The 23,783-nt window shown below is 47.4% G+C and overlaps 1 long non-coding RNA gene across 1 annotated transcript in view; it reads right to left on the minus strand.

Annotated features, from left to right (window-relative positions):
* The window catches only part of LOC118091962 (uncharacterized), a 54,539-nt gene extending 33,208 nt beyond the window's left edge, over positions 1–21,331 (minus strand). Inside the window, exons 1-2 of the long non-coding RNA XR_015946442.1 lie at positions 21,164–21,331; positions 20,835–20,919 (exon numbers count right to left, since the gene is read on the minus strand). This is a non-coding gene — a long non-coding RNA (uncharacterized LOC118091962). The remainder of the gene's footprint in view (positions 1–20,834; positions 20,920–21,163) is intronic.
* Between the last annotated feature and the right edge of the window lie 2,452 nt (positions 21,332–23,783).

Here is a 23,783-nt window from a genome sequence, read left to right on the forward strand (position 1 = left end):
GGCTAGTTTTTAGCAGGATTTGAGCACCAACTCAAACCTTAATGGCTTTGATCCACGTGCCCCCCCCAGCTTTCACTTATCCCTTAACGTTTTCAAGATGCCCTACAAGATGGGGACAAACATATCAGTCTTCCCAGAATATAACTGTAGAATGGGTATGGGAAACCTGGTCCAAAATGGGGATCACTATCTTGAAGAAATAAGAAAGATTTATTTTACAGAACAAAGTTGATAAACCAAAGGATGTGTCAGGAGATAATGTTCTTTTAGTAGACATAATATTACTAAATCCAGCAGTAAAGCAGACCCAGGGGATCACCCCACCCCTCGCAAATTGATTGGGATTCTTCTCTTTCTGGAAGATCACTCCCCTTCTGACTGAAGGGAAGAAGAAGAAGAAGAAGAAGAAGAAGAAGAAGAAGAAGAAGAAGAAGAAGAAGAAGAAGAAGAAGAAGAAGAAGAAGAAGAAGAAGAAGAAGAAGAAAAGTTTGGATTTGATATCCCGCTTTATCACTACCCGAAGGAGTCTCAAAGCGGCTAACATTCTCCTTTCCCTTCCTCTCCCACAACAAACACTCTGTGAGGTGGATGGGGCTGAGAGACTTCAGAGAAGTGTGACTAGCCCAAGGTCACCCAGCAGCTGCATGTGGAGGAGCGGAGACACGAACCCGGTTCCCCAGATTACGAGTCTACTGCTCTTAACCACTACACCACACTGGCTCTCAGTAAGGGGACTTAGGGTTGCTACCTTTGCTCTCGCAAAGTACAGGGCAGGGTGGCGGAGGCAGGGGTGGCGATGGGGGCGGATTCCCCCCCCCCACACACACCTGGTGCTAAAATTATTTCAAAGCAATCCATTAAGTCTATTGCAGCCTAACCGGATAACCCCTCTGGAATTTGTCGCACCCAAACATGAATTTGTAAATTTGTCTGTGCTTTGCTACCCAGAGCTTCAATGCATGCCCTTTCACATACCCTTGCACACACATGCAGTACAGTGATACATGCAGGCCAGGGCAAAAAATAAATAGGGGGGCATATTCTGATGTGGGGATGAACTATGTTCTACATATTAAATTTACGAAGGAGAGAAAATAATATTAGGGGGCAGCGGAGAGGGCAAGCCTTGTGGGGAGACACTTCTCCACCCTCCTCTCTCAAATATCATGCAGACAACTGTGTTCAGAATTGGGGCTTCTGGGCTACACCGACACAAAAATGCTTGTTTCTTGTGCCTTGGAACCTGCCACTCTCTGAGAGACAGGGCCCGGTGCTCCCAGACTGCAGTTCTGTGGATGACAATCATAACCTGCACCAAAGCTGCAGGGAACCAGAACATCGAAGCCTTGCCCTGCTTTGCTCCTCCTTGGGGGCAGGATGCGGAAAGGGAATAAGGAGAAAGGAAAGGAAAGGAGCGAAAGGAGGTTTCTCCAGACAAGCCAGCAATGCCTTTCCTATAGGAGCAGAGGCAAACATTTGGAGAGGATCCTTAACTTGGCAGAGAAGAAGCAAGACAACAAAAGCAGAATAGAAACAGGGGAGATACAGGACAAACTGTGAAATACAGGACAGTTTAAAAATTCATAGCTTTTAAATGTCGTGAGATTCTTCTGGTCTGCAACTCTGAAATAACTTGCATTCTGCCAAGGATTCCTTCCTAGACCCTCTCTTACAGCTGTGCTGCCCAGCTGAGTCACTGCAGCATACCAGGAGGGGCTGTGGTGGCAGTGAGGTTGTTGTTGTTGTTGTTTAGTCGTTTAGTCTTGTCCGACTCTTCATGACCCCATGGACCACAGCATGCCAGGCACTCCTGTCGTCCCCTTCTCCTAGTGCCCTCCATCTTTCCCAACACCAGGGTCTTTTCCAGGGAGTTTTCTCTTCTCATCAGGTGGCCAAAGTATTGGAGCCTCAGCTTCACGATCTGTCCTTCCAGTGAGCACTCAGGGCTGATTTCCTTCAGAATGGATAGGTTTGATCTTCTTGCAGTCCATGGGACTCTCAAGAGTCTCCTCCAGCACCATAATTCAAAAGCATCAATTCTTCGGCGATCAGCCTTCTTTATGGTCCAGCTCTCACTTCCATACATCACTACTGGGAAAACCATAGCTTTAACTATACGGACCTTTGTCGGCAAGGTGATGTCTCTGCTTTTTAAGATGCTGTCTAGGTTTGTCATTGCTTTTCTCCCAAGAAGCAGGTGTCTTTTAATTTTGTGACTGCTGTCACCATCTGCAGTGATCATGGAACCCAAGAAACTAAAATCTCTCACTGCCTCCATTTCTCCCCTTTCTATTTCCCAGGAGGTGATGGGACCAGTGGCTATGATCTTAAGTTTTATTTTGATGTTGAGCTTCAGGCCATATTTTGCGCTCTCCTTTCTCACCCTCATTAAAAGGTTCTTTAATTCCTCCTCAGTTTCTGCCATCAAAGTTGTGTCATCTGCATATCTGAGGTTGTCGATATTTCTTCCAGTCCAGCCTTTCACACGACAAATTCTGCATATAAGTGCAAACGTGCCAGCAGAGCCAATCGTGTGCTGCTTGTGGAGCATTTGCACATGGCCAGCCCTGCACCCCTCCCCCTCTCCACCCTGGCATGGTGCAGCAACTCAGATTGACGGAGGTCATATGAGTTCTACAGCCCCAGAACACCATCTGCTGATGCTTTTCTACTCGGCAGGTATCATTTCCACCAAGAATATGAGACTGAGCAACACCAACACTCCCCAAAATACAAACTCTACTATCTTATCTATTAGAGTTGCTTGTCCTGAGTTGGATTTTGCAAGCATATTATATATGACTTCTGATCCATTCCTAACCCCTCTCCCACTCGTCTCCAGTCACTAATGAATTACCATATGCAAAAGAATAAAGACTAGGGTTTCACCCTTTTCTTTCGATACTGGCAGCATCCCTAGACTAAATTAATTCCTGCTGTAGCTCCTGTGATTTCAGCAGATTCAAGCCAGGCTTCCACTTTCTTCCAACATTTCTCCAGAGCTGCCTGATCATCAACAAAAGCAATTATCTAGTGGTCAAATGAGCAGATCAGAAAGAATGAGCTATAATGTAAGACGAGTGCTGACTCATGGCTCTATTATCTGAGTATAGGCTTTTGGGGGCACAAGGCATTGAGCATTTTCTTTTGTGCAAGCTCCATGGAACTGAATGGGAGTTGTGCAAGAGAATGAATCCGATTTCATCAAGGTTCTTCATTTCCACAAGGCTTCATTTCAAATGAAGTGCATTCTTCCTTGTTGGACTGGATGAATTAAAGCCTATTTATCTCAACGAGGCTTGTGCCTCTGACCTCACTCTATTTCTCTGGGTTTTAAAATACTCTCTCCTTTTAATAGTTATTTAACCTTAACGGAAAAGATACACAAATCTGAGCTGTTACTCTGGGTAAGAAAAGAAGCAGAATTGGAAGAAGAGTTGAGATACAAATCTCTATAGCCTCTTCCAGTGGCTGTCTTTTCTCCCCTTTGCTTAGACTACAGTGGTACCTTGGGTTTAAGACATAGCTGCCAAGTCTCCCGTATTCCCCGGGAAACCCCCGTTTTTCCAGCTGTTCCCAGCCGGGAAAAAACGGATTTTTTTCTTTTTCCCCAGTTTATTCTGACACGGCAGCCATTTTGGAACTGGGCGGAGCATGCTCAGAAGCGACTGCAGTGCAACTTCTGGTGCGGCGGCCATTTTGGAACTGGGCAGAGCAGCATCAAAAGTCGCTTCTGAGCATGCTCCGCCCAGCCCCAAAATGGCGGCAGCGCTACTTCCGGCCTGCTACTTCTGGTCCGATCCATTATTTTTCCAGCAGGAACTTGGCAGGTATGGTTTAAGAACAGCCCTGTTTACGAACTATTCAGTATAAGAACTCCGCAAAACCGGAAGTATTGTTCCAGTTAGTGAATCTTACCTCGGTCTACGAACAGAAGCTAAACGGTGGAAGGGCACCGGCAGCGGGAGGCCTCATTAGGGAAAGTGCGCCTCGGTTTAAGAACAGCTTCGGTTTAAGAACGGACTTCCAAAACGGATTAAGTTCGTAAACCAAGGTACCACTGTACCTTGCAGCACACGCGTAAATATATTAGCACTGTAAAGATAATAACATTTTCAGCAAGCCAGTAGAAATAATGTGGACCATTCTGCCCATTTCATAAAGAAGTTTTCTCAAAGCATACTGAAGTTTATCTATAGAGGTTTACATCACTTTGAATTTCTCTCTGTTGCTCAAATTTAAAGCATATAAATAACCAGAGTGCAAATTGGAACTGAGAAGGATTTATATTACCAATATTTTAGTTTTATATTTTCTGATGGGAAAATGGGGAGAAAGGAAAAAAAGGCTTAATATAGAACTCCCCCCCATATGTTATGTTTTCTGTCAAATCCTATACCATAGAGACCAAAGGAGCTTTGTTTGGCCACACACCAAACCAAATACAACTTGGTGTAAGTTCCCAATAATGGAAAGAAAGTAGTGGTGGGAAAGTGTCTTGAGTTGGTTTTCTAAACAGAAGGCCCCCAAACTGGCTACAAAAACAATGTGGTTTTCAGAATGTCTTCTTCTAGGCTCACAGAAGGGGTGCTCGCTTCCAGGACTGCAGCAAGAGACTGCTGATTGCCGGGTGAGGACTCCAGTTGGGCACCAGTTGAAACTGGTGCATAGCAGATCTAGCAAGAAGATGGTTTGGAGGCATGCATAGTCTGAATTGAGGGACATGGTCCAGACAGAATGCGAGGGAATGGATATAAAGGCCTCATGGGATGGAGTCAGACTGTGGGCCAGTGTCCCCCCCTTCAGAGCTTGGATCTTCAAGGTCTAAACCTAACACTCTATTTGTTGCACCTCATGAACCCCTAATCTATAAAAGAAAATTGTGTTATTTTCTTGCTCAGACATTGGTTTACAACCTTAGTAAGAACTAGACCAGAGCTGAACCCATTTCTCTTATTTGTTGTGTGGATAACATAAGGTAACTACAGATGCACAGAGGTCCTCTGAGAAATTCCACTGGTCATATCAAAATGTGTTAAAAGTATGTTCTTTGAATGTTCTGCTGTTCAGAAACTTTCAAATTCACCTTAGATTTTTCTTGTAGAAACATAGGGATCTGTGAACCCCCAAACTGGAGAAACGCCACTAATCAGTGCTTTTTAGGGGGGGGGGTGCATGCGTATGCATACCCCTAAATATTTTGTGAATCTTTTTACTTTGTCCATTTACTGTATTTATTTTTCCCAATTTGAACTATAAAATGGTGATTTTCTTGAGTCAAAATGAGAGTACCCCTAAACATTTTAAAGAAAAAAAAGCACTGAGTCTAATTAAAATGCTTCTTGTTTCCCTCAAAGATCTTCAGATGATTCGCTCAAGTCAGGATTGCCAGTTCTACTTGTAGTGAAAATTTGTTGGTAAGTGTAATTGTAAGCTGCCTAAGTCCTTTGCATAAAGAGAGCAAATAGATGTTTAGAAAGACACTGACAGAGTTATGTGTTGGATGGAGTACACAGTGAGTAATCAGAATTTAGTAGGAAAGCAGTTTTGTATGCTTTCCTCATAGGAATACAACTTCTACCCCAAATTCAGGCCAATAAAAACATTATAACACACCATCATATATTCCTTGTTTACAGTAAGGTCGGTCCTTTCCAGTCAGGCCAAACAATCTGAAGTCAACATCCTATCCTATAAATTAACTTCTGTAAAACATTTCTATTCTATCCAGTGGCGTTTAATTCTCATATTCCTGTCACTACACACGTCTTCCGCTTCTGCAGACAGTTCATTGTTTACATGACAAATGTTTCCTCCATGTTCTTCTTCCCGATTTGGATTGCACAAGCACAATGGCTGCAGCCGACACCACTTCCTTCTCAGCCCCTGGAAACCTCAGTGACGACAGCACTTGGCCACCACAAAGGGCATATTGCAGAGCAGAATATTTCCCTTCTTGTCAGTGAAGCATGATGCTCATATTTCTCCATCTGTGCTTCTCATTCCTCAAATAAATGCTGGAATAAGAGTACTTATTGTGGAGGCAGAAAATAAAGAAATGGAGTCAATCTGCGACATGTCCGTGAAATGTTTTGGCTTTCCTGTGTAGGGCAGAATAGCCTTGCTCAGTACTCACAGTCTTCCCCTTTACCAAGGGCAACAGCAACAAAAAGGCTTGGTGAAATATGTTAAAATATGGCAAACAAGCACTTAGTCTCCAAAGCATTAAAAATATGACAAACCGTTACGTTACAAAATGGTTACAGGTAGGTAGCCGTGTTGGTCTGGATCGAAGTAAAATAAAAAAATTCCTTCAGTAGCACCTTAAAGACCAACTTAGTTGGTCTTTAAGGTGCTACTGAAGGAATTTTTTTATTTTACGTTACAAAATGGTATAAGAACCAGAAAAAGCCTCTCTAATTTTCATTCACATGATGGCAATTACGTATATATGCCTATAACACTCATGAAATGACAGGAATAATTGCAACAGGGTGCGCCATCTAAGGAAATTGTTTCCAAAGTACAAAACACTGCGGTTTGGATGCTCAAAAAAGAATATTGAGCCTTAGCTCTTTCCACAGCTCTTTTTCCACAATCAGTTTCTACCATGGCCGTGGAGAAGAGCTTGTTGTTATGGCCAGAGCTAAAGATAAAAACTTCAAGGCTGGAACTTAGGAACATAGAATCATAGAACTGTAGTGCTGGAAGACCCTGAGGGTTCTCTAGTCCAACCCCCTGCAATGCAGGAATCTCAACTAGAGCATTCATGACAGATGCCTCTAATTACCGGTAATCAGACCATCAGTTCATCTATTCCTTTAGGAAAAGATGCCAGGCTCTGTCCAAACAGAGGCTCTCACATCAGGTCTACTTTGACCCTAAGGAGGCCAATGGTTCAGGGGCAAAATGATCAGTGCCAAACCAGGGCTGGATCTGCACTCATCTTTTAGACATCACGACAGGAAGCGTCCCGTTTGGTTTCGCTTTTGCTTTCTTCCCACAAGGTCTACCTGGATTCCAGTAGCTGGTTGCTCTGCAGTGCCCTCTGGTGTCACATTTTAATAACACATTTCTAACATTAATAAAGCACAGGTATGTCATATGGCTATATGGTTATCAGAATAATTCTTTAACTTTTTTTAACGTTAAAAACCATGAGTGTAGATCCACCCTAGATATCTCAAAGTGCGTAAGGCGGTGAATTTTTTTTTTAACAGCTTCCATCCTAGTGGCCATAAAGTAACAAATCATGGTAGTTTGCAAATAAGCAATAGGCCAGAATCATGGGCCGCAATACGAGAAAGTTAAAGAACTGCTGATCTATATAGTAGAAGTGACTTATCACTTGATTATTTGCAGCTGAATGTGTGGAACTTATAGTATACGATGCCAAGTAAGATGCAGTGAAAACTGCCCGGGGTGTTTATTCTGAGATTGCTCTTTCACAGCACTTGACCCTGAAGCCATGAAATGTGGCACACACACAATTACTGTATTGTTTCAAAGGTCTATTTCATCTTAGATATTGCAATAGGTCGTGGGGGAGGAGGCTGCCTCTTCTATATTAACCCAAACATGGTGCTGTACTGTAGACTGCTGTGCCTGTTCAATTTATTTCATTTTATTTGAAAGTTTTGGAGCTTTCATTTAGTAACATAGCACTTTGGCACCTGACTTGGAAAATATAGATTTGCTTTAGAAAGAAAATGCTGATTGGTTTATTATTACACTTTGGTCCCAGACCCTTTGACTCCTCCCTAGTCTGCTCCCGCCTCCCTTTTCTTCAAAGTGCAAGAAGTTTTAAAGAGGTGGTTGGTGGAGTCTGTGTTATGAAACACTAGCAAAAGAACAACGATGGAAGTGTTACAATATGTTTCCTTTTGGTTTTCATACAAATAAATCAGCCCAGGGATCACAAGACACAAACCTGCAATAACCATCACCAATATTTAATAAATTTCGGCCGGGCTCAGACCTGCTCAAACACTTGGTACCACCCACAAAAACATTTGCAATAAATGGTGATGTAATAAAAATCACATAGCACCTAATTACTGGCATTATAGTTAGTATTTCTCGGCTTTCCTTTCCTTTCCTTTTTTTGGGAAGGACAATGCAACTGGTTTGAAAGAAGGAAACTTTTTAGTGTCATTTCCTAAACTAATTTGTTAGAACGCCTTTTTAAAGCAATAATTTTGCAGAAATATAATGGGGCAATGAACAATGAGCTGCAAGTCTGCATCATTCACTACGGGTCAGTGTGACATTTCTACCAACTGGATCAAAGGATGCTCCGTCCATAGTGGGTGTGCTTGGATTTGACTTTATTTCGGTATGGGAGACAACGATGGAAAAAATTACAAAGGTGCTGGGTTTGGAAGGGAACTATTAAGTCCCAACAGATTTCATAACAGAAGCAGAGTTTCAGTTTGTTTGATACTTATATAGCTAGAAGGTGCAAATTTGTAGACCACTGCAATATTCCAGGTTTGTACTTGGGCCATCATAAATTTCTCTTTTCATGAACAATGGTTCATGGTGGCCTTTTCCTGTGAGCTTAGATGGGTTTGAATGATGCAGAAATTGGCCTATTTTGTGGCTTTCTCATTGTGGATTTGGAGGAGGAATGAGAAAGAAGAACATGAATATTTGCGGCAGAAGGGAACAGAACATTTTCAGATGACAGCAATCATAATTCCAGAGTGGATCACACATGAGGGGTGGAGAAGACCACCCAGTCTCCCAGATTCATAGAAGCATATAATTGTGTACTGGCAAAGACCACCATCAACTATCTTAGCTTCTGTGCAAATGGATTTCCCATTACTAGTACCCTAGCAGACTAGGAAGCATCACCTAGATTCGATTGGGATTGGAACACGCCAACAATTTGCCATTTATCTGTGATCTACTAAATGAAAAATACTAACCTCACACATACTGTAGACACAGACAGAAAAGTATGTAGAAATGAACACCACATTTAAGTTAATTAATAGTTATGATGTAACACTAGTGGAAACGATCTAGCTTAGATCTGACTGAAGCTGCAACATAAAAGCTTCTGACAAATTAATTCTATAATTTGGCTCCACCAAAGACTGTCAGGATTTCATGGAATTATGGTTGAGTCTGGAAGCAAAAAACCCAAGCGTAAATCTCTTCTCAGCTTTAGAAGGGAAGCTCTCCTAGCAGTAATTTGAAAGTGATTGAAGTTTCCCAGGAAAAAAATCAGTACAGTATTGTAAACTGCCCTGTGATCCTCAGAGGAAGGGTGGTATAGAAATTTAATAAAAAATAGTAATAATAGCCAGGGGTTGGTTTCTGTGTGTGAAAGGACTGTGCTCTCTGTTGTGCATAAAGTTTTCTTGTGCCAGCCTGACTGAAGAAGATAACCGAAGGTGTTTCTGAACAGCCCTGGTGCCCTTCAGTGGGGCACGCACAGGAAAACTTTACGCAGAACAGAGACCACAGTCCTTTCACACACACAAAAAGCACAATCAGCCAGCAATGTAATAAAAAATATTTGCATTTGTTAATAACTTATCTCCATACATCTTCACTGTCTCTCCTCTCCCTGCCTCTGCATTTTGCTAGACAGCTTGGTTGACTTGAAAGCTCACATACTATTTTTAACCACAGACGTAAGATTATGAAAATATTCCCCTCACTTATCTCTTAGTTCATCCTTTAAATTCCTTGAAGACGGGAATTTAAAAAAAAAATGTTTATTTTTCTGTCCTTTGAACAGTTGGACAGAGTAAATGAATCAGCCTTTCCAGTAGCATCAGCAGCTGCACTAAAAAGTCTTGAGTTCAACAGAAATATTCATCCATGGAGAGATTTTCCTGTTGCTAATATGTGTATTAATGTAATTGTGAATCATATCCGCACACAGTCACCATGTTAAACAAACAATTGACTCTTACAGTCCGGGTTACTAAGCTCTTCCACTCAACCTAAGATCTCTTCTGTAACATTACAAGGAAATGCTGAGCAAAAAATAAACAAATGAGCAACTGATAACTAGCAATAACACCAAAGACTTTGACTTTAGATAGGGATATATAGAGCCTTGCCCCATCATAAAATCAGAGAGAAGTTTCTCACTGTGGAATCAGGTCAATCTCTTTAATGTCTGTATTACCATGAAAACTCCAGAAAATCAAAAGACACATTTTCAGGAACTTTTAACGCAGATTTAGTCACCTTTAAACTAAGTGTCAATCACACTTGTGTTTAAACCACCAGGCTGACCAAAGATGATTTAAACGCTATTGAATTAATAATGTTTATGGGTATATGCCAGTAGCAGATGGCAAGCTGGGATCTTACCTTCCAAGTCCCGGACTGCAGAATCTGGGACCGGCAGCCGTGTGACAGCGGAAGTTGCATCGATGTAACTTCCGGTGTCGCTTTGCCCTTCTATGGGCACCAAAAATGGCCGCCGCCAGCTTTGAAAGTCGCTTCTACGCATGTCAGGAAGTGTGTCAATGCAACTTCCGGTGTCGCCCTGCCCATCTATGGGCACCGAAAATGGCCAGTGACGCCGCCGGCACCGGAAGTCGCGTCTACGCACTTCCGGACATGCGTAGACGCGACTTTTGATGCCGGTACCGGCACCGGCCATTTTCGGTGCCCATAGATGGGCAAATCAGAAAGGAAAAAAATGGCCGCCGGCAGGAGAAAATAACGAAGAAAAACGGGAGACGAAGTGATACGGGGGACCACCGGGAAAAGGTAAGTAAAAACGGGGGTTTCCCGGGGAAAACGGGGTACTTGGCAGCTATGGCTGGGATACAGCTGCTACCTGGACCTCCTTTCTGCTGCTTACTGGCCATAGAGCAAAAGGGGTGTGGCCATGGGAAGGCCGGCTGCAAATGCATTGACAGAGAAACATGGCACTCCTACTAGTGTGTTTGCTTTACATCAATCTCCCCACACCTCACCCAATAATAATAATGATGATAATCTTTATACCCCACCTTTCTCCCTGATAAAAGTAAGAACCACTAAAATATAGAAAAAAACAATTAAACATTGGTAGTTTAAAACTACATACATACATGCAATTTATTAAAATCATACCAATAATGACAATAAAAACAGCATGGCTCCCACCCCGTCAATAATAAAATAATAATAATAATAATTTATACCCCGCCCATCTGGCCGGGTTTCCCCAGCCACTCTGGGCGGCTTCCAACAAAATATTAAACATTAAAAGCTTCCCTAAACAGGGCTGCCTTGAGATGCCTTCTAAAGGTCTGGTAATTGTTGTTCTCTTTGACCTCTGGTGGGAGGGCATTCCACAGGGTGGGTGCCACTACCGAGAAGGCCCTCTGCCTGATTCCCTGTAACTTGGCTTCTCGTAGCGAGGGAACCACCAGAAGGCCCTCGGCGCTGGACCTCAGTGTCCGGGGGAGGAGACGCTCCTTCAGGTATACTGGACCGAGGCCATCAGTTCCCCCAAAAAGCCTGTTGGAAGAAGAAATTCTTCACCCACCCAGTGAGAAATGCAAGGGACAGATAATGGTTTCCTTTATATGGGATAAAACTAGAGGAGCAAAGCAAATCCCCAAGCCTTTGTCCCCTTTCAAAATCTCTTGACTGTCATGGACTTTTTCCATTAGTCCAGCAAGGCAAGGAAAGCTCTTTGTGTCCATGAATCCTAAAGTGAGCCAACACATAGGCACTGGGCTGTGTGTGCGTGTACGTGCCGCCTAACATGAAGCATCTAGCAAGAAGGGAGAGAAACGTCTCAAGTTTAAACCTTTTCCAAATATTTGCTTAGGCTAGTCATGTGCTAAGTATTGCTTTCTCCTGGCATGATACACTTGAGGCAAACCTCCAAGACTTTTTTTAATGGAAGGCTGAGCTTATTTTGCCCATTCCCTCTCCCTCCTAAAACTCAGCTTTAATACAAAGAGTTTGATGTGTCCTTTTAATCTCCATCCTCATTTGCTTTCATCTGCTACCTGGGCTACCTGGTATCAAGAACAGGACTTCAGCCACTTCTTTGTCAACAAAGGTTGTAAGTTTATTGGCCTACGTTAGGATCTATATCAAGTAAGGATTAGTTGAGGTGATATTCTTTCATTTTTAATGCAACCTACCATCTCTTTCTTTTGACTCAAGCTTAGAAAATAACTATTTTCCTCCCCTCACTCCTCCATGTGGGAGCAACTGGATAGAGAAGGAGGAAGAAGCAGGTGGAAAATGATGAAGGCAAAATAAAAAGGCTGGAGTGGGTCTGTAACAAAACAAGTAAAGTTGAATTCGCGTAAGTAAAATGCACACATGATGTGACTCTACTGTAATGTATGTGCAGGCTGTCCCCAAAGGTAGCAGGATCAGTGGTGGAGGAAGGGGGCGGGGGCGGCCCCCCGGGTGCCAGTCTGGGGGGATGACATCGCCGCAGACGGGCGCCTCCCCCTTGGGACAAGGCTTGCATGGGCTGCTGCATCCCTCTTGGGACGCTTGCCCAGGTGGGCGCCGCCCCATTGGGACGCTCGCACATGCGACGTGCCACACCCCCGCAGGACGGTTACAGTATGTTAAGGGGTCACATGCTATTACTTACTCTCCAAGAGTGTCTGGTGAGAGCCATGCAGACTGAGCTGGAGCAACTAGCTCAAACTTCCTAACACGTTGAAGTTCACAAGTAGACTGAGGTGTGTGTGAACAATAGGCTTGATTACCTATTTCCTCCCAAGGTGGGAGGAAGTGACCTAGGCTAAGCCTACTCTATGGTATTAAGCCCTTCAAGCATTAATTACACTTGTTAGTTATATTGCAGGTGGAGGACTGAGGTAAAGAGAGATTGGCTTGTCTAAAGCCACATTGTGAGTTCATGACGATGGTAACATTTAAAGCTGGGACACTCACAGCTCACACTTAGGTGTTACTGAGTGGTTTTTGTTCTGATGATGTGTTTTGTGATTTTATTTTGTGATTTTATCCTGTGTACCACCCTGAGATTTGTGAGTATAGGGTGATATACAAATAATAAATAGCACTATTCTCTCCAGCACAGGTTCTTTCAGCAGTGGACATAGAGGAGCCTCTGTTCCAAACAATGGCATCCCAGTTCAGTCCCCTTGTTTAACACTCTTTAAACTTGTTTAATATTCATTCTCCCTCCAAAAGTCTTCCCTTTTCCACAGTAGCCCAGACAGATGTTCCAGAGACGAAAGCAATTTTCCAGTGTATTGTGTGTCTAATACACATACCATGATAGCGATAGGAAACAATATGGAAAAAGTTGGTCACTCCCAAGCACTCCTTTGAAGAAGGCTTTTCCATGTAAGCGAGCAGCTGAATGCAACTGTTGTTCTGCTAAAAGGAAAACAACATATGTGCAAGTGAGAGATTCCTGGTACGGTATGTTAATTGGCACTGTAGCTGGTGAATGTCCTGTCTGCTGGGTCTCCCTTCTATCACTCTGGTTCCTCTTTGGAGAATGCAATTCAAAAGTAGATCTGTAACTCAGACTGGCTTCAGAAATAATCTTGCAGAGCAGGAAAAGGATGGGCAAGTTATTCACCTACTGAACCAAAATTCAGCCTATGCACCACCTCACAAATGAGATGTGGCAGCTCCAGGTGCGGGGAGATATGAAGGGTGCATTTCAGCTGTAATGTTATTTACAGTGGAAACAAGATCTTTCCAGCTGCTTTATGCAGCACAGTAACATCCAAAGGTGCTCCCAGAGCAATGGCAAAGCTCATTGACTGGCTCTTATGGAAAATGCAGGAAACATACATCGCTACTCAATGTCTTTTTCTAATTCTCTTTTGTGAGGGACAGGGGATATCGCGAAGTCCCTCCCCTCCTGAGTTCAAGCCCATCCCCGAGCACAGGGGAAAGCAGAGAGAGTTCCGATTCCAATGGGGAAGCAGGAAGTCGTGTCCGAGGCTCAGGCAAGGTAGAGGAGCCAGGGTCCCAGGTGGGACAGGAAGGGGCGAATAAGGGGGGGAGACCCATCCCCCCAACTCCGGAATTACGCAGAAAGAGGAGGGGAAAGAGGATGGGTCTGCCAAAGCTTTTGTGTTGGAGAAAGACGCGCCAAAAGCCATTCGGAGGTTCTGGAACCGACTGACCACATCACTCCGTGTAAATAGCAATGACTTCAGCACTGTAAATACGCAGCACCAATAAAAGAATAAAATGCAGAGCTGCGTAGCGTCGTTACTCTGAAGTAGCCCACTCCGGCCACTGTGACAGCAACCTACGAATCCTTTTTTGGGCTACTTTGGAGTTGCCGGGATGAGCGTGTCAGAGGCGGAGAGATGGCGGCAGATCGCGGAGCAAGCCCAGCAAGAACTGCAGCAGCTGTCGCTGCAGGCGCAGGGGGAATTGAAGGCAGCTAAAGAAGAGACTAAGAAGGTCCAGGACGACCGGCTACAACTTGCGGAACAGGTGAGAGCGCTACAGGAAAGAGAGCAGGAATTAAGGGCGGTGGCGGTAGACCTCCAAAACAAGCTGGATGCAGAGAAAAACAAGGCGGGAGGGGCACCCCAAGTCCAAGTGCTGCCAGGAAGGAGAGCCGGGACCCTAGTAAGCAAGTTCAATGGAGACCCGAGGGAATATCAGGGCTTTGAGACTGAGATTGTGTATGCTCTTGAGCTGCACCACGATGAGTTCCCTGATGATGAGCACAGGGTAGCGTTTATTGTGGAGCACCTTACCGGGGCAGCCAGGGAGTGGCTAAGACCGTTAATCGCAACAAAGAATCCTTGCATGAAGAATGTCAAACTATTTCTAGAAGGTTTGAAAACGATGTATTCGTCCGATAGTCATATGGACCAGACTAAGGAGGAACTTCATAATTTACGCCAAGGAAATATGACAGTTCGCGCGTATTGGGCGAAATTCACCATGCTGGTGCACAGATTGGGGTGGGAACTAGAGTCACCCCCAATGCAAGCGGCGTTCTACTTGGGGTTGCATGAGGAGGTGAAGGATGAGCTCTCGAGAGGTCCAAAGCCCAGTAATATGGATCAGCTGAGCAAAGCGGCTCTGGCGGTGGGGGTGAGACAGGAATCCCGGTGGAGCGACAAGCAAGCAACGCGCGCAAAGCGGGCTTGGTTCCCACGGTCGCAGGAGAAGCCACTCCCCCAACAACCCTTTCAAGCCACGCCTGGGGCCAGCCAGGACCAGGAACCCATGCAGATTGATAGCGCGCACGCGCGGGCTTTTCAAACCCCAGCGGCGCCAAGACGCAAGGAGGGAAGGGGTGGGAATTGCTTTCTCTGCAACTCCCCCCAGCATCTCGTCAGAGACTGCCCACATCGCAGGGAGTGGCAAGGAAAGGCGGGAACGGTTGTGCCCTCCCCCACTGACGCAGCACCACAGCAGGGAAACGGGAAAGCCTGGCTGCAGGAGACAAGGGGCAGCAGCCAGGCACAGTCAGCAGACAACAGCCCCAGCCCACCCACCCGCACAGAGAGGAGCAGAGCCAGCCCACCCCTCCCAGAGCAGGAGTGGTTCTAGAAGTGACGCTCACGCTCCCAAATGGCTATCCCCTGACGGTCCTCGCCCTAATTGACAGTGGGGCGTCAGCGAACTTCTTCTCGAGGAACTTTGCAGAACAGCACCAGATCCAGCTTCTGCAGCTGGATTTTCCTCTGCACGTGGCAACCATTGACGGCAGAGAGTTGCTGGGAGGGGCCATCACCCATCAAACCCCCCCCATGAGAATGACGGTGGGAAGGCACTCAGAGACACTGGCATTCAACGTCACCACCATCTCAGACCCCCCCATCGTCTTGGGCATGAGCTGGCTGGCGCGCCACGACCCCTCCATCAGTTGGCACCAGAGATGCATCACTTTTGGATCGGACTTTTGCCTGGAACATTGCATGCAGCACCAACCAGGGGAGGGGCCTCCGATAGCCACGGTGGCCACCATGCACATCAAAGGGGGTGAGGCGATACCCAAGCCGTACTGGGACCTGCAGGAGGTCTTCAGCGAAGCGGAGTCCGACCACCTACCCCCACACAGGCCTTTTGACTGCCAGATCAACCTGGTGCCAGGGGCAACTATACCCCCAGCCAAGCTGTACGCCATGTCAGACCAGGAACTGGAGGATCTGCGCGCTTTCATCGACAAGAACCTCAAGCGGGGGTTCATCAGAGAAAGCAAGGCAGCAGGGGGCAGCCCGGTCTTCTGGGTGGACAAGAAAGACACGCAACAGCGCCGTCTTGTGGTGGATTTTAGACGGCTGAATTCAGTGACAGAGCCAGTGGCTTTCCCCATGCCCAGAGTGGATGATCTCCTGACAGCGGCACGCAGGGGCAAGATTTTCACCAAGCTAGACCTGAGGGGGGCGTACAACTTGATCAGGATCCGGGAAGGCGATGAATGGAAAACCACGATGTTCACGCCTCTGGGCTCTTTTGAATATCTGGTGATGCCCTTCGGGTTGCAAGGGGGCTCAGCATGCTTCCAGGCCTTCATGCACCACGTCCTGGGGTCCCTCCTCTTCAGGAAATGCTTGGTCTTCCTGGATGACATCCTTATCTATTCCGATGACCCAGTGCAGCATGTGAAAGATGTCAGGGAGGTGTTGCAGCGCCTGAAGGAGAACCACCTGTACGTGAAGCTGGAGAAGTGCAAGTTTCACACCAAGGAGGTGGACTTCCTGGGCTACAAGCTGTCAGACAAGGGGCTGGCGATGGACAAGGACAAGGTGCAGGCCATCCTGGACTGGCACAGCCCCAGGACGTGCAAAGATGCCCAACGCCTACTAGGCTTCGCCAACTTCTACAGGAAGTTCATCAAAAACTTCTCTCGCGTTACGGCTCCCATCACTGACTGTCTGAGAGGCAAGCAGAAGTTCAGGTGGACACCAGAGGCACAAGCAGCGTTCGAAAGCCTCAAGAGGGTGTTCGCCTCAGACCAGAACCTGTTCCACGTGGTTCAGGATGCGCCCCTACGCGTGGAGACAGATGCTTCTGATAAAGCTGTGGGCGCCATTCTGTTGCAACTGGACGCCAACAGAGAGTGGAGACCCTGTGCCTTCTTCTCCAGGAAGTTGACCCAGCCAGAGCGAAACTACACGGTGTTTGATCGGGAACTTCTTGCGATCCACGCTGCGTTCCAGCACTGGAGACACTTCCTGGTGGGCGCCAAGCACCCCATCCAGGTGTGCACAGACCACAAGAACCTGGAGTTCTGGAGAACTGCCAGGGTGCTCAACCAGCGGCAGATACGGTGGGCAGAGTTCTTCTCGAACTTCAACTTCTCCATACACTACATCCCGGGAGAACAGAATGTCAGGGCGGATGCCCTCTCCCGCAAGCCAGAGTACATGGAGGAGGAGGCGCCACCGGCACCCAGGCACATTTTCCCCCCGTCAGCATGGTCCTGCGGAGCAGCAGTGGTGAGCGAGGCAGAACTCACAGCACTGACGGCAGCGGATGAGTTTGCCACCCGCATCTTCAGAGAACTGAGAGGGGGGGGAGCACGCAAAAGACTTTGCAGAACGCAGGGGGCTGCTTTTCCACAAGGGTGCACTGTACCTGCCCACCACCCAGCTTAGACGTACGGTCCTCAAGCAGATGCACGACAACCCAACGGCGGGTCATTTTGGGAGGGACAAAACCGCTCACCTAGTCATGAGACACTTCTGGTGGCCAGGGGTGCGGGAAGATGTTCGAGACTATGTACGGGGCTGTGACACCTGCCAGCGGGCAAAGGTGGTCAGAGCAGCGCCACCGGGATTGCTGGAGCCCTTAGCCACGCCACACAGGCCATGGGAAGTGGTGTCCATGGACTTCATCACAGATCTGCCTTCTTCCAGGGGCAAGACCGCAGTGTTGGTGGTGGTGGACCTCATGTCCAAAATGTGCCACTTTATACCGTGTGCCAGGGCGGTCTCTGCAGAAGAGACAGCCAAACTGTTTGTGGACCACGTATTCAGACTGCATGGATTACCTTTAAGGGTTATTTCGGATCGTGGCCGCCAATTTGTTTCCAGGTTCTGGCGGCGGCTCATGAACCTCCTGCAGGTGGAGGTCAGCTTGTCGACGGCTAGACACCCGCAGACCAATGGACAGGCGGAGAGGGTCAACGCCATTCTGCAGCAGTACCTGAGATGCTACGTCAGCCAGCGGCAAACGGACTGGGTGGATCGCCTGCCACTGGCAGAATTTGCCTACAACAATGCGGTGCACGTCTCCACAGGGGTGTCGCCCTTTAAGGCCAATTACGGGCGCAACCTCAGATCTTTCCCAGAGAGGGAGGGGGAGGAGGAGGAGGAGGGCCCACAGGCTGAGGATTGGGCAGAGGAACTGGAGACGGTGCACCAGCAGCTCAGAGAACACTTGGAGAGAGCCAAGGAAGCGTACAAGAAGGGGGCAGATCGCCACAGGCGACCGGGGGAGGTCATTAGGGTGGGGGACAAAGTTTGGTTGTCCTCGGAGGGCCTTCCCATCAGAGGGTGATGCAAAAAGCTGGCGCCCAGAAGGTTGGGCCCCTTCACGGTCACGCAACAGGTCAACCCGGTGGCATACAGGCTGGCACTGCCAGAGGACATGAGGGTGCACCCAGTGTTTCATAGATCGCTGCTGTCGCCATACAGGGAAAGCAGCAGGCTCCGAGGCAGCGAACAAACCCCCGAGGGAGGGGGGGAGAGGGAAGGCAGGGAGCAACTCAATGAGGCCACGGCCATCCTTGATTCACGGAGAGGGGTGGGGGGCCTGGAGTACCTCATGGCATGGGAGGATGCTCCACCGTCACAGAATGAATGGGTCCCAGCCACTCAGATACAGGAGGAATTCCTGGTAGAAGAATTTCACGCCCTCTTTCCCCATAGACCCAAGCCCTGGCACATGGAAAGGGAGGGGGAGGGGGAGGAAGCACGGGAGAGCAGTTCACCATGGCGCTGGGAAGTGGAGTTTGAGGAACCGGAGGATGAGGTATGGGTGTCACCGAGATCCACCCAGTCAGAGGAAGGAACAGATTGGCAGAACATTTTCACCCCTACCAGCTCTGACGCCACAGACTTTTTGGGATTCCCGTCCTCCCAGGCGGAAGGGGGGGGGCTCGCAGGACTGGGGGAGGTGTTCACACCAACGGGCTCGGAAAGCACTGAGTTCTTAGGCTTCCAGTCGTCACCGACACCTGGGGGGGACCTGGGGAGGGGTGAAGGAGAGCTTGGGAGGGGGGTGGATGTGAGGGACAGGGGATATCGCGAAGTCCCTCCCCTCCTGAGTTCAAGCCCATCCCCGAGCACAGGGGAAAGCAGAGAGAGTTCCGATTCCAATGGGGAAGCAGGAAGTCGTGTCCGAGGCTCAGGCAAGGTAGAGGAGCCAGGGTCCCAGGTGGGACAGGAAGGGGCGAATAAGGGGGGGAGACCCATCCCCCCAACTCCGGAATTACGCAGAAAGAGGAGGGGAAAGAGGATGGGTCTGCCAAAGCTTTTGTGTTGGAGAAAGACGCGCCAAAAGCCATTCGGAGGTTCTGGAACCGACTGACCACATCACTCCGTGTAAATAGCAATGACTTCAGCACTGTAAATACGCAGCACCAATAAAAGAATAAAATGCAGAGCTGCGTAGCGTCGTTACTCTGAAGTAGCCCACTCCGGCCACTGTGACATCTTTGTTATTAGCTTGCTTCCCCTTAAGCAACCCAGCTTCTGCAACAGTCAGCTGTTTCTGTGACTGGCCTCAGGCTGACTGTGGGCGCTTTCATGTATGAGGCTTATATTTATGCTAATGTCTGATCCAGGGCCGTCTTAAGCATATCGGGCGCCGTGGTGCGACGATCCCTCCGGTGCCCCCCCCGCCCCGTTTCTCCGCGCAGCTGGCTAAGACTAAGTTACACACTGGAAGCATGGAGAGAGGTGGGTGAGATTGTGAAGGTAGGCCCTGGCCTCGCCTGGCCTCTGTGTATTCAGTCTCCCTTGCTTTTTGTGGGGCACCTCATCATACAAAAACCTGTGTGTACTAACAAGTTCTATGTCAGTAGGCACTGTTTCAAATATTATCTGAAAGCATGGAGCTCAGAGCCTGTTGCCGTAACCCAGCCGTGATTGTACCTGTCTCTGACTTTGAGAAGCTTAATATCCAGGATAAAATTCCATCTTAAACCTGCTGGGCTATGGCTCCACTTAGATCAGTTTCCCTTATATTATGATGAATGTGCAATTATGGACTATGGATATGAAATGGAGATGGAAATTTAGGAGACAGTGTAAGAAAGCCAAGGGACTACATCGGACTCCGTCCAGACATAATACACCTCAGGTGTCACACAGAAAGCTCAAAGCTCAAGTTATTAAGTCAATAAAAATGTGATAATTTGCCTTCCTGGAGAGTTTTAGGAACTGAAGAAACACTTTTCCAAGGCGGTGTAACAAAATGGTGTTTGCAATTAACATCTAAGCAGCAACCACTTAATAATCAAGTCATAAACATTTTGGGGTCCCTGGGCATATTTAGAAATTTGAGAAAGTGATGCTGCAAAAGGTCAGCCAATTCCAAAAGGGTAGAAAAAGAAAAGAGAGGAACATAAAATTGTTCAAATATGGAAACATCCATTCAGGGTTTTTTTGGTGGCAAATTTTTTTTGAAAAACTTCCTTTCTAGACATTTTTAAGTCTTGCTTGTTGTCTGCTGGTGTGGAGCAGAGCTAGAGAGCAAAAGAGAACTGAATCCAGAAATAATTCTGAATTACTATTGTCAGCACTGAGATGCATAGTCACAAATAAAAAGATAAACTTAATGCTGGCTGGCTAGTATTTTGTTACTATCTTTAGGGAATAGAAAATAAAATAGAAATACAAGGGAAACACACAGAAAATACATAAAAGACAACTCACCAAAGTCGTGGTTGAACATTACTGACCCAAACTAGTGCCGTGTTTGAGGCTGAACGGCATCTACCAGCTTCTCAAAATTAGGAGGCTATGAGGAGACAATAATAATAATAATAATAATAATAATAATAATAATAATAATAATGATGTTTCTGACTTGAACTGTGCTCTCCCTTCCCTAAATGACTTGGAATCAATCCCTGTTGTAGGGTATGCAAAAAAGCAAGAAAAGGTTTCTATATCCTCCCCACCACTGCTATGGTCAACAGAGCCCCCTCTCAACGTGCCAGCAGGCAGCAAAACAACCACAGCAGCAACAGGAGCATGCATACCTGCTTGGTAGATTTAAAACATCGATGGAGCACAGGATTCCAGGTATTTAAAAGGCAAACAGGCAATGCTGAAGTCAGCCCACCTCTTCCACAAGGACACAGCAATACTGTTGCTTTGGGTGGGAAATTAGCAGCCAAACCTAACAAATGCATATTCTTCCTAGTTAGCATGAGAAGGGGCGAAGTCCATAGCTGTATTGCTGATAGGCAGATACTCAGACCATGGAAATACAATTGGTAGAGAGGGCTCTGGGTGATGTTACTTCCCCATCTCCTTTGGAGAGGAAGGAGCATACAGTACTTCCTGGCCTTCTCTCTCTTGCTTTGACTAGCATTGGATACAGACATGCCTGTGCTTCCTTCACTTTAAGCCATAGCTGCCAAGTACCCTGTTTTACCCGGGACACCCCCGTTTTTTCATACCGTTTCCCGGCGGTCCCCCATATCTCTTCATCTCCCGTTTTTCTCCCTTATATTCTCCTGCCAGTGGCCATTTCCCCCCCTGCTTTGCCCATCTATGGGCACCGAAAATGGCCGGTGCCGGTGCCGGTGCTGGTGCCGGCGTCGAAAGTCGCGTCTACGCATGTCCGGAAGTGCGTAGACCCCACTTCCAGTGTCGGCAGGGGCCATTTTTGGTGCCCATAGATGGGCAGAGCGACACCGGAAGTTGCGTCTACGCACTTCCGGACATGCGTAGACACGACTTCCGATGTCGGGGGCGGCCATTTTTGGTGTCACGCAGCTGCTGGTCCCGGATTCTTGGCAGGTATGCTTTAAGCACATGCCTAAAGCTGGTTTTAGAAGTATTTTGCCTGCATAGTTTTTACTGCTGCCATTGCTGTGAACCAATGTAAGATGATAAGTAAGCACATTATAGTTTTAAACTTAATTCCCAAGTTGTTGCCTGATTCTTTGCAGAGGCAGAGCAAGGTGAGTGTGGACTGGACCGAGTGTCATCACCGAGGGGGGAAGCATTCTGCACGCTTCCCGCCTACCACAAACCGTCGGTGGAAGGGGGGAGCTGCGCCGCTTTGCCGTTTTTACAGCTCCACGCTCCCTGTCTGCTGGAGGAGGCAGGCAGGCAAGCAAGCAGGGAGAGGACAGGAAGGAGGCAGGTGAGCAAACAAGCAGAGGGTGGAGGGAAGGATAGAAGCAGGAGCTCCCTAAACTCAGGACCCAGACCCTGTAATCCCCCCCAAAAAGCTCAAAAACTTTGGCCAACCCTTCCTTAAAAAAAGCTCAATGGTCAGTTCTTCCCTAAAAAATGTTGAAGAACTCCTGGCAATGACAATGGGTAGATCATAGCCTCTTGGGAGTCCAACTAGATTTCAATGGGGGGGGGGTGACAAGAAATTTTCTGCACCGGGTACCACCTGACCTTAATACATCACTGAGTCTTTGTTAAGTGGGATAAGAAAGGGAAGCCAGATTCCTTCACAGCTGGACTTGTTCAAAATAAGGTTTTACAGCTTAATTCCTATGCTTTTAATTTTGCTGCCAAGGATGGGATTTTGAAACTCTGTTCAACTCTCACACATGGGCATCTGGAGGGATAAATTGCAATTAAAATATCCTTTCCCAGCGCCGGTGCTAGGGTTTTTTGCGCCCTAGGCTAAATCACCTTCTGGCGCCTCTCCCCAGCACATGCGTCATGACACGTACACAACACTGCTGATGCTGCTGCGTCCCCTCCATAGGCAGGAGGGTGCTAAGCTCTCATTTTGGCTCGCACCCCTCCCGCCTATGGAGGGGATGCTGTGAGCTCTTCAGCAGCGGCGGCAGTGAGCGAGCGGCGGCGGTGGCAGCAACAGCGCCCATAGCTGAAGGTTTCAGCTATGGGCGCTGCCGTCGCCGCCACCACTCACTCGTTGCTCCCGGCGCTGGTGGCAGCGCGGGCGGGCAGGTGGCGGGCAGGCTCGCCAGCGCCCCCTCCATTTCAGGGGCGGAGCCGAGCAGCCGCCCGCCAGGCTACGGCGATGCGCGTGGAGGCGCCGGCAGGCAGCGGGCAGGCTTGACAGCGCCCCCTCCATTTCGGCGCCCTAGGCCATGGCCTAGTTTGCCTAAATGGAGGCACCGGCCCTGTCCTTTCCTACCCATAAAAACCCATTGCACACTTCAGTCATCTACTGTGGGGGAGCCCCTGGTTTCACTGGTCTGCAGTAGAGTCCTCTGAGGCTGCAGATGGCACTGCCCCATCCTCAGGCCAGAGGGTCCCTGACCCCACAGGTCCCACCTGGGGGAAGCACTGCTACGTTTGGCTCTGCTTGTCCTTCCTCTTCTGGTTCTGAGTTCTTGACCCCATCTCCTGAAAAAGAGGGGGGGATCTTAAATATGCTTTAATGCTTAAATATAAATATTTCAACTAAAGATGGGACCAGGCTACACCAAATCACAGTGGGGTTCAATGTTCACAAACTGATGCCAGCTACAATCTAACTTTACGCCGAGCCAGAAGCCTCCTTAAAACTGATAACCATTTTGTGAACAAGCTAGGTTCTCAAGACTGCTTTCCCTAAGACTGCCAGAAAAAAAGAAAAGTAAATAAAAAAAACAGCAACTTTGCTGTATTCCAACTCCTCTGAAATAAATAAGAATCTCATCTATTCATTCTTAATGGAGC

The sequence above is a fragment of the Zootoca vivipara genome, chromosome 11, assembly GCF_965207765.1.
Source record: "Zootoca vivipara chromosome 11, rZooViv2.hap1.1, whole genome shotgun sequence".
In the NCBI taxonomy this organism is placed as follows: Eukaryota; Metazoa; Chordata; class Lepidosauria; order Squamata; family Lacertidae; genus Zootoca; species Zootoca vivipara.